The sequence below is a fragment of the Salvelinus sp. IW2-2015 genome, unplaced genomic scaffold, assembly GCF_002910315.2.
Source record: "Salvelinus sp. IW2-2015 unplaced genomic scaffold, ASM291031v2 Un_scaffold16631, whole genome shotgun sequence".
Taxonomy (NCBI): Eukaryota; Metazoa; Chordata; class Actinopteri; order Salmoniformes; family Salmonidae; genus Salvelinus; species Salvelinus sp. IW2-2015.
The window spans coordinates 38346-47481 of NW_019957681.1; the positions used below are offsets into that span (position 1 = coordinate 38346).

Consider the following 9136-nt stretch of genomic DNA (forward strand, 5'->3'; position numbering starts at 1 on the left):
GCCTGGATGCCCCAGGGACGCACCATCATCATGGTCAAAGTCCAGGAGTGGAGCCTCATGGTAAGAGTAGCCCCAGAGGGTTTTCCTTAATGGAAACCTCTCTCGTGCAAATTCAGTTAAGTGTGGCAGCCGGCCTTGAATGAAGCCTGTGTGTCTGTGTACGCTGACGACTCAACAGTAAKATAAATGTGAGAGCGCCAGTCAGTTTTAGAATGGGTAACTAGCAATAGGCTAAATATTTCAACTAAAAGCATCATTTTGGAGACAAATCACTCGCTCAACGCTGAACCTTGTTGACACCTATTATTGAATAATGTGGCTATTGAGCATGTTGAGGAGACGACTGCTAGGTGTAACCCTAGATAGCAAGCTGTCGTGGTCAAAACATATCGACTCAATGGTTYCTAAAATGGGAAGAGGTCTGTCCATGATAGGGTGTTGCTCTGCCTTGACATCTGTCGACCAGACATGTCCAAAAGGCCTAAGTTTTGTCACACCTGGACTACTGCCTAGCTGTGGGGTCAACTGAGGACAAAGAAGGACATGGGTAAATTGCAGTTGTTCCAGAACAAAGCAGCACTTAGATGTACACGGAGGGGAAGTGTCAGCTCAGAGTGGAGGAGAGATTGACTGCATCACTGTTGGTCTTGGTGTGAGGTGTTGATGTGTTGAAGGTACCCGACTGTCTGTTCAAGCTGTTTGCACACAGTTCGGACCCTCATCGGTACCACACAAGACATGCAACCAGAGGTTTCTTCACAGTCCCCAGGTCCAGAATAGAGGCTGGGAAACACACAGTATTAAATAGAMCCATGACTACATGGAACTCTCTGSRAKCCCAGGTAACTCAAGCTAGCAATACAACCAGTTTCAAAAAACAGATAAAAGAACACCTTATTGCACAAAGGGGACTGTGAAGAGACACAGCCATTTTATGTATCTTATATTGTAATTTGCACTGTAGTGCTGTATGTATTACAGCTAGATATTGTGTGTATATACTGATATATAGACGTTTTTAGATTTGTGTTCCAGTCTTTAACTATATTCTGTACTATGTAGCATGTCATGTTTCATGTGGATCGCTGATGCTTTTGCAGCGGCTAATTGGGATCCTAATAATGACCAAATCCACTTTTCTGCAAGTGTGTATAGAGGAAGATGGACTGTAGTAGGCTGTACTAGTTATGGAGGTGGCTGTACTAGTTATGGAGGGGGCTGTACTAGTTATGGAGGTGGCTGTAACTAGTTATGGAGGGGGCTGTTAGCTGTAGTTATGGAGGGGGCTGTTACTGTCTATATGGAGGGGCTGTACTAGTTATGGAGGGGTTCTGTACTAGTTATGGAGGTGCTGTACTAGTTATGGAGGTGGCTGTACTAGTTATGGAGGTGGCTGTATGTCCAAGGGTCAAGATCTTCATGTCATTATCACTTATATTTCCAACATCAATCATGTCTTACCTTTATGTATGTTGGTGTGTGGTCTGTGTCTGTGTGTGTGTGTGTGGTGTGTGTGTGTTGTAGATTCTGAAGACCTGGTAGTAGCGTTGATGGTGGCTGGTGTTATCCCTCTACTGCTGGGCCTGCTGTTTGAACTGGTCATCGTTGCTCCCCTACGCGTTTCCTCTGGACCAGACGCCTCTCTTCTACCCCTGGCAGGTATGTGTGTGTGGTAATAGTAAAGGTCACTGTTGTTTTATATGGTATCTTGTGTGTAATAGTAAAGGTCACTGTTGTTTTATATGGTATTTTGTGTGTAATAGTAAAGGTCACTGTTGTTTTATATGGTATCGTGTGTGTAATAGTAAAGGTCACTGTTGTTTTATATGGTATTCTTGTGTGTAATAGTAAAGGTCACTGTTGTTTTATATGGTGTCTTGTGTGTAATAGTAAAGGTCACTGTTGTTTTATATGGTATCTTGTGTGTAATAGTAAGGTCACTGTTGTTTTATATGGTGTCTTGTGTGTAATAGTAAAGGTCACTGTTGTTTTATATGGTATCTTGTGTGTAAATAGTAAAGGTCACTGTTGTTTTATATGTTTTTGTGTGTAATAGTAAAGGTCTGTTGTTTTATATGGTATCTTGTGTGTAATAGTAAAGGTCACTGTTGTTTTATATGGTATCTTGTGTGTAATAGTAAAGGTCACTGTTGTTTTATATGGTTCTTGTGTGTAATAGTAAAGGTCACTGTTGTTTTATATGGTATCTTGTGTGTAATAGTAAAGGTCACTGTTGTTTTATATGGTGTTTGTGTGTAATAGTAAAGGTCACTGTTGTTTATATGGTATTTGTGTGTAATAGTAAAGGTCACTGTTGTTTTATATGGTATCGTGTGTGTAATAGTAAAGGTCACTGTTGTTTTATAGGTGTTTGTGTGTAAAGTAAAGGTCACTGTTGTTTTATATGGTATCGTGTGTGTAATAGTAAAGGTCACTGTTGTTTTATATGGTATCTTGTGTGCAATAGTAAAGGTCACTGTTTTTTTTATATAGTATCTTGTGTGCAATAGTAAAGGTCACTGTTGTTTTATATGTGTCTTGTGTGTAATAGTAAAGGTCACTGTTGTTTTATATGGTATCTTGTGTGTAATAGTAAAGGTCACTGTTGTTTTATATGGTATCGTGTGTGTAATAGTAAAGGTCACTGTTGTTTTATATGGTGTCTTGTGTGGTAATAGTAAAGGTCACTGTTGTTTTATATGGTATTCGTGTGTGTAATAGTAAGGTCACTGTTGTTTTATATGGTATCTTGTGTGCAAAGTAAAGGTCACTGTTTTTTTATATAGTATCTTGTGTGCAATAGTAAAGGTCACTGTTTGTTTTTTATGGTATCTTGTGTGTAATAGTAAAGGTCACTGTTGTTTTATATGGTATCGTGTGTGTAATAGTAAAGGTCACTGTTGTTTTATATGGTATCTTGTGTGCAATAGTAAAGGTCACTGTTTTTTTATATGGTATCTTGTGTGTAATAGTAAAGGTACTGTTGTTTTATATGGTGTCTTGTGTGCAATAGTAAAGGTCACTGTTGTTTTATATGGTATCGTGTGTGTAATAGTAAAGGTCACTGTTGTTTTATATGGTATCTTGTGTGTAATAGTAAAAGGTTACTGTTTGTTTATATGGTATCGGTGTGGTGTAATAGTAAAGGTCACTGTTGTTTTTTATATGGTATCTTGTGTGCAATAGTAAAGGTCACTGTTTTTTTATTATGGTATCTTGTGTGTAATAGTAAGGTCACTGTTGTTTTATTTGGTGTCTTGTGTGTAATAGTAAAGGTCACTGTTGTTTTTATATGGTATCTTGTGTGTAATAGTAAAGGTCACTGTTGTTTTATATGGTGTCTTGTTGTGTAATAGTAAAGTCACTTTGTTGTTTATATGGTGTCTTGTGTGTAATAGTAAAGGTCACTGTTGTTTTATATGGTGCTCTGTGTGTAATAGTTGAAAAGTCACTGTTGTTTTATAGGTGTCTTGTGTATCATTAAAGTCACTGTTGTTTTAATATGGGTGCTTGTGTGTAATAGTAAGTCAACTGTTGTTTTATATGGTATCTTGTGTGTAATAGTAAAGGTCACTTGTTGTTTTATATTTGGTTTCGTGTGTAATAGTAAAGGTCACTGTTGTTTTATATATAGGTATCGTGTGGTGTAATATAAAGGCTTCTGTTGTTTTAATGATGTATGTGTGTGTAATAAGTGTGTGTTATTATATGGTGTCTTGTGTGCAATAGTAAAGTCACTGTTGTTTTATATGGTATCTTGTGTGTAATAGTAAAAGTGTCACTGTTGTTTTTATAATGGTTCTTGTGTGGAGATATAGATAAGAGTCAACGTTGTTTTTATATGATAGTCTTGTGTGTAATAGTAAAGGTACTGTTGTTTTATGATGACTCTTGTGTGTAATAGTAAAGGTCACTGTTTGTTTATTATGGTATCTTGTGTGTAATAGTAAAGGTCACTGTTGTTTTATATGGTATCTTGTGTGCAATAGTAAAGGTCACTGTTTGTTTTATATGATATCTTGTGTGTAATAGTAAAGGTCACTGTTGTTTTATGATGGTATCTTGTGTGCATAGTAAAGGTCACTGTTGTTTTATATGATATCTTGTGTGTAATAGTAAAGGTCACTGTTTTTATTGGTTTTGTGGTGTAATAGTAAAGGTCACTGTTGTTTTATTGGTTTCGTGTGTGTGTAATAGTAAAGGTCATGTTGTTTTATATGGTATCTTGTGTGGTAATAGTAAAGGTCAGCTGTGTTTTTATATTGGTATCGTGTGTGTGTAATATTAGGTTACGTGTTGTATTTATATGGTATCTTGTGTGTAATAGTAAAGGTCACTGTTGTTTTAATATGGTATCTTGTGTGTAATAGTAAAGGTCACTGTTGTTTTATATGGTATCGTGTGTGTGTAATAGTAAAGGTCACTGTTGTTTTATATGGTATCGTGTGTGTGTAATAGTAAAGGTCACTGTGTTTTTTTGTTATGGTATCTTATAGTGTTTATAGTAAAGGTCACTGTTTGTTATATGTAATCTTGTGTTAATAGTAAAGGTCACTGTTTGTTTTATATGGTATCTTGTTGTTAATAGTAAGGTCACTGTTGGTTTTATTATGGTATCTGTGTGTGTAATAGTAAAGGTCACTGTTGTTTTATATGGTATCTTGTGTGTAATGAGTAAAGTATAGTTGTTATAGGTACTATGTGTGTGATATAAGGTCACTGTTGTTTTATATGGTATCGTGTGTGTTAATAGTAAAGGTCACTGTTTTTTTGTTATGGTATCTTGTGTGTAATAGTAGGTCACTGTTTGTTTTTATATGGTTCTTTGTGTGTAATAGTAAGAGATCTCGTTTTGTTTTTAGGTATCTTGTGTTAATAGTAAAGGTCACTGTTGTTTTATATGGCTATCTTGTGTGTAATAGTAAAGGTCACTGTTGTTTTTATATGGTATCTTGTGTGTTAATAGTAAAGGTCAGTTTTTTTATATGGTATCGTGTGTGTAATAGTAAGATACACTGTTGTTTTATACTGGTATCGTGTGTGTAATAGTAAGTCACTGTTTTTTATATGTAGTCGTTGTGTGTAATAGTTAAAGGTCACTGTTGTTTTATATGGTATCTATGTGATAGATATAGATAGAGATAGGTACTGTTATTTTATATGGTATCGTGTGTGTTAATAGTAGATCATCTGTTGTTTATATGGTATCGTGTGTGTTGTAATAGTAAAGGTCCTGTTGTTTTTATATTGGTATCGTGTGTGTAATGAAATGGTGTTGTTTTATATGGTATCGTGTGTGTAATAGTAAAGGTCACTGTTGTTGTTATATGGTATTCTGTGTGTAATAGTAAAGGTCACTGTTGTGTTTATATGGTATCTGTGTGTTTAGGACTGGGCTCTGGGGGTGCTCCATGCCAAAATCATCGCTGCCATCACCCTCATGGGTCCKCAGTGGTGGCTGAAGACTGTCATAGAGCAGGTGTGTTACCCTACACCACGTCATTATCCCTTATACAATGTTCAATCTCACACGAAGTTTGACCAACTCTTTCCGTTGTGACTAATTGAACTGCTCGGCATCTGACCGTAAGGCGCTACAGAGGGTAGTGCGTAGGGCCCAGTACATCACTGGGGCCAAGCTTCCTGACATCCAGGACCTATACACCAGGCGATGTCAGAGGAAGGCCCAAACAATTGTCAAAGACTCCAGTTACCCAAGTCATAGACTGTTCTCTCTGTTACCGCACGGCAAGRGGTACAGGAGCGCCAAGTCTAGGACCAAAAGGCTTAACAGCTTCCACCCCCAAGCCATAAGACTGCTGAACAATTAATAAAATGGCCACCGGACTATTTACATTTGTTTTTACACTGCTGCTACTCGCTGTTTATTYTCTATGCATAGTCACTTTACTTTAGCTTGACTAACCTGTCCCCTGCACACTGACTCGGTACCGGTGCCCCCTGTATATAACCTCGTTATTGTGTCATTTTCTTCTGTTTCTTATTATTTTTGTTCACTTTAGTTTATTTTGTAAATATTTTCCTAACTCTTTCTTGAACTGCACTGTTGGTTAAGGGCTTGTKAGTAAGCATTTCACGGTAAYGTCTACACCTGTTGTATTCGGCGCTTGTGACATAACTTTTCCCCCTACTTGAACATTAGATTTTGACCCTGTGTAAAGTGACCGGCGAGGGGTAACATTGCCACCTCTCCTCCTGTCAGGTGTATGCTAACGGCATCAGGAACATRGACCTCCATTTCATCATCTGCAAGCTGGCTGCCCCTGTCATCTCAGTGCTGCTGCTGTCCCTGTGTGTCCCCTACGTCATAGCAGCCGGGGTCCTACCTGCCGTAGGTCAGTCAACAGTGTGTCTGTGCAGTGTGTGTGTGTGTGTGTGCACGTGTTTGTTTGTTTGCGTGCATGTTCATGGGAAGTGTTTGCATGCACACTTGTGGGTGAGTATGAAGTGTTCAGCTCTAACTCTACTAATAGATCTGTACCCCTCCTGGTGTGACTCCAGATATAACTCTACTAATAGATCTGTACCCCTCCTGGTGTGACTCCAGATATAAGATATAAACTCTAACTAATAGATCTGTACCCCTTCCTGCGTGTGGACTCCAGATATAACTCTACTAATAGATCTGTACCCCTCCTGTGCTGTGACGTCCAGAATATAACTCTCACTGATAGATCGTGTACCCCCTCCTGGGATGCTTCCAGATATAAAACTCTACTAATAGATCTGTACCCCTCCTGGTACTTTATTGTGACTCCGAATTATAACTCTACTAATAGATCTGGTACCCCTCCTGTTGTGATCGAAGTTATAACTCACTATGATCATATCTGCTTCCTCGCTCCTGTGTGTTACTGCCCAGTATATAACTCTTACTAATAATCTTTACCCCTCCTTTTACTCCATAATATAACTCTAGACAGCTATTGGGAACTGTGGGGATCCTGAGGTTCTTTCACGTTTTTCGTTGCCTGGGGAACCCGGTCAACATGCCCCCTGACACAACCCGAGAAATGCTCTTCTGGTTACTCTGAATTGAATCTGTGGATGATGGTGATGATGTAAGTTGTTGTGAGCGGCTTCACTATGCAACTATATTGTATGTTTAATAAAATAAATAAAAGCTAAGATCTACGTCGATGTAGGTTCATCCTGCCTGAGAAGTTCACGGACCTCTTTAGCCTGCGGCCATGTGATGCGTCTGTGGCAGGCACGTTGGTCCGCGTGATCAACAAATGTAGTAGTTCAAATGACACTATTTAATTAAATATCTCCAATTAGTACGAACTGTAAAATAATCACCATCGCCGATCAAAACTTGACCATAAACACAACATTTAGAGGCCAAAGCCGCCATATCGCGATTTAATTACATAGCTTTCTAAGTCAGACCAGGGCTTTTTGGCTACCGCTAGGTTGCTTACACAGAGTTGACCAGTCAGAAGCTAGTGTTTCACGCTCCAGACCGAGATACTTGTGCCTGGTTACCGTGCGTCCATGAAAAACAGTTTCAAGGGCCCTCAATCCTCAAAAAATGTTATAACAACTGCACCACTAGGCATCTTGACTTGAGCATCACCGCTTGGTATGGGAACTGCCTTATATAAACTTCAAAAGCCTCAATAGCTTATTCAATCTTTTGTTCCCCATCTAGACCTAAAAATAATGTTTGTTTTATCCAATGTTTGTAAAAAACTAAATGTAAACATACCACTGTATAGTAATAACACATGTTCATTACACTTAAAACAGTCGATGAACCCAATCTTTGCTATTGTAAGTTTCTCCCTGCACGTTTCCAAATGCAATGTTTATCAGCATTATGTGGCACAAATCCCATTTCAAGTCATGGACTGATATCATGCATTTTCGTGCATGTCAAAATCATCCAGAAGTTATCTCAAATGATTATAAGAAGTAAATAAAATAATTATAGATGAATTTAACATGATGCGCAAAAAATTGCTAAAATATTGGTCACAGACTTGAATAGAATTTGTGCCACAAAATGCTAAAATGTTAGCAGTGGAACAAGTCCCAGAGAAAATCCAAACAAAACATGGTTGTCTTCCACACTGTCTATAGACGTCTCTGCCTACCGGTAAGATACAATATTTTGTAATTTTGTAATTTGGTGAAACCCTATCCCATTTTGAATATAACCATGGATGTCATAGTCCTGCATGCATAGCTCTGTCTATTGAGTTTGAGAGTTGGTTGCATTTCAGCCCCGATTCCTTCAGCTTTAAAAGCAGAAGCGGTTGACCAGCGTAATATGGCCTCAAAAGACCATTTACTGCGGATTCAGCTTAAGGCGTGGTACGAGGGTAGGTGACAGTTGATGCGTGGAGAGCCGCCATGGACAATGCACGCTAACACAATACAACTCACCCAAACGGAATGCAGATGACCATGGATGGACGATGAGTAGTGACGGGAGTGGAGCCTACGGGTAAAGATGGGCGACTGAAGGCACTGGGGAAGGCGGGAAATAAGCAGGCACGTGAAAGGCGACAATGGGGGGTGGTACGGACCGCATGGGGGCAAATAAACTGATGGGAGAAAGGCCCGTGGGCGGTGACCAAACGAAAGCCTTTCGCCACCGACTGCAGCGCGAGGGGCGCGCCCGGCCCCTCGTCGCTGAGCCGCCCCCAGCAGGACACTACGGGCAGCGAGGCGCGCTGTGCGCGGGACTTGCGGACCGAGAACCAACAGATCTGATACCTCCCTACTGACTGGCTAGGCGGTCAGCTGAAGCAACGTGGCCCCGACCGCCCCAGCAGCGACAACGGGGCCGTCGGGACATCCTGGATAGGCACCGGATGACGAGTGGTAGGGAAGGACTGTTTTTGCAAACTTTTAATAGAGCTAGTCCAAGGGTGACTCCAACATGCAGATTCTGATACAGAGGAGGCGGATCTACCCAATTCGCTCCTGATGGTGGTGTCCATGCATCGGCATCCTCTCTGAAGGAGACTGCCGATAACGGACGAGTTCACAACGTCTTTACGAACACCATCCAAACATCGCACACAAGGTAAACACCCACCCGTATCTGGACTCCATAACCCCTCGCCTGGTCCTTTCACAGGTTCATGTAGCTAAGTAGGAAGGT

At 40.0% G+C, this 9136-nt stretch overlaps 1 non-coding gene across 2 annotated transcripts in view; it reads left to right on the forward strand.

The window, feature by feature from the left end:
- LOC112080989 (uncharacterized) overlaps positions 1-6451 on the forward strand; it is a 16430-nt gene extending 9979 nt beyond the window's left edge. Inside the window, exons 1-4 of one of the 2 annotated variants that reach the window (XR_011479596.1) lie at positions 1-79; positions 1543-1659; positions 5390-5479; positions 6224-6451. This is a non-coding gene — a transcript (uncharacterized protein). The remainder of the gene's footprint in view (positions 80-1542; positions 1660-5389; positions 5480-6223) is intronic. The other variant, XR_011479597.1, reaches the window with a different exon arrangement.
- The last annotated feature ends 2685 nt before the right edge of the window (positions 6452-9136 follow it).